Here is a 2,135-nt window from a genome sequence, read left to right on the forward strand (position 1 = left end):
AAATAAAGGATTTTTACTATAATCTGAGAAGACTCCCATATCTACCAATAACAGAGATTTTATTAGGGATTCAATTTTCTCATGGTAATTTCACATATATAGAACTTTAATTCCCACCGATAACGTACGATTTACTTAGTTTTATTAAAAGACATAATCCACAAAAGACCTGATTCATTTAATGGTGTATATAAGGTAATCATCAGGTTGTGGAAATACACGAGTCACCCATAGCTTACACAATTCTATATGGACTTTAAAATTACTTCCATCTTGGTAAGTATTGATAATGAAACTCGGAGAGGCAAATTCAAATCGTTTGTTTACATCAAGTTCATTCCGCACGTAGCTGTATAGACCACACAAGCGGCCCGCTGAGATCTAGACCATCGTTTTTAATTTAGTTTATTGTAGTTTTTCCAAGTTTATTGAAGTGTTGGTAAATAAGATTCTTTGTATCCATCAATAAGCCCGCTTCCCTTTTCATCACGATGAAAGGAAGTATTCCTACCTTGCTTTCCGATATGCTAGGGATTTAATGAATTCAACAATTTTAACAATGAAGAACAATTTTATATATGTATTTTTCTCTATTTGAACACCAGAGAGAAACACGGAAGCTGATTTAAATAGTTTGTAAAGTAATCCGTTAACAAACACCAGTTATTCTTCATCACCAAGGGTTGTTCCATCATTTCTTGCAACTTTCAGTTTTATCTCGAGAGTCAGACTGCTCATATCAATAAAAGAAACATGAACCTTTCGTGCCGTAAACTTGACATATTTATCAATTATCTTATCGAATTGGTTAGCATTATGTCCACATTCTGTTTGATCTGAAGTTTCATTTATGCTGAGAATGTGGATTGTTCTTAATATACTACTTCAATTTGTTGTTGCTGCTGTTGCTGTTGTTGCTGCTGCTGCAGCTGCAGTTGCTGCTGCTGCTGCTGCTGCTGCTGCTGCTGCTGTTGCTGCTGCTGCTGCTGCTGCTGCTGCTGCTGCTACTGCTACTGCTACTGCTGACTCTGCTATGATGATGGCTGCCACTCGCGTGTCCTTGATCCCACTGATAGTTGCTCTCTCTCTCTCTCTCTCTCTCTCTCTCTCTCTCTCTCTCTCTCTCTCTCTCTCTCTCTCTCTCTCTCTCTCTCTCTCTCTCTCTCTCTCTCTCCCTCCTAATATTAGGTTCATGATGTTTAGAGCACATACTTTTGTGAGTTTAAGAAAGAGTGGTAAGTACATACATTCTCCCACACTTCATTTTTTGAAGTGTTTCCTGTACCACCAGCTGGGACATACAGGTGTGTTATGGGTAGCTGTGGAATTTTTAATGATGGCTTATTTATGCAAGTACTTACGAGTAAATTATTATCTCCCCTTACTCCAGTGATAGTTAACATGAGTGCATTGTGCTGCCAATTATGCATAAAAGTTATCAATAATGGGGTACATGGAGGGGTTCACGATATGACCGACGTATAAGAGAGCACATTAAGAAAAAAACTGAGATTTGATTTACACGTTTTATTAGAATATTACGCTCAAACGCGAGTCGCCCCTCACAGGTCTGAGATATGGCATTTTGTTTCATTATACTTTCAACTCCTTTGTAACAGTTATTTATAACTGAGTAGCTATTTTCTGTGTTCAAAATAAAGATGTAATGCTTCTCTTTACGAATAAATTTTATGAGAAAAACTTGAAATATTAATCGCTCTAGGTCACAGGGTACATGAATTTCTCAAAAGCTCCCGGGAGGGGTGCATGAACTTAGAAAAGGCTAAAGAACACTGGCCTACACAACACCTTTCATGCGACCAAGCGGAGAGGAAAGCCAGCAAGTACATGTTCATGCAGGACAAACAGCTTGCCAGTTGTGGATGGAGGTGTGTGCTGGGGGATTGAGCTAGCACATGTGGTAATGTCCAAATCCAGGGATAACAGCAAACACTGCGTAAAATAACTCCCAGTATAATAACAAACTGCCATGTACTGAGTAAACCTAAACTGCCCAGAGGCCAGCCGCTGACCGAGTGAAGGGGCGCACGTGATGCCACCTATGGAGTGATAAAAAACAGAAGGGGAACGAGAGGCGTTGTACATACAAATTATATATATATATATATATATAT

Source organism: Scylla paramamosain, chromosome 17, assembly GCF_035594125.1.
Source record: "Scylla paramamosain isolate STU-SP2022 chromosome 17, ASM3559412v1, whole genome shotgun sequence".
NCBI classification, from domain to species: domain Eukaryota; kingdom Metazoa; phylum Arthropoda; class Malacostraca; order Decapoda; family Portunidae; genus Scylla; species Scylla paramamosain.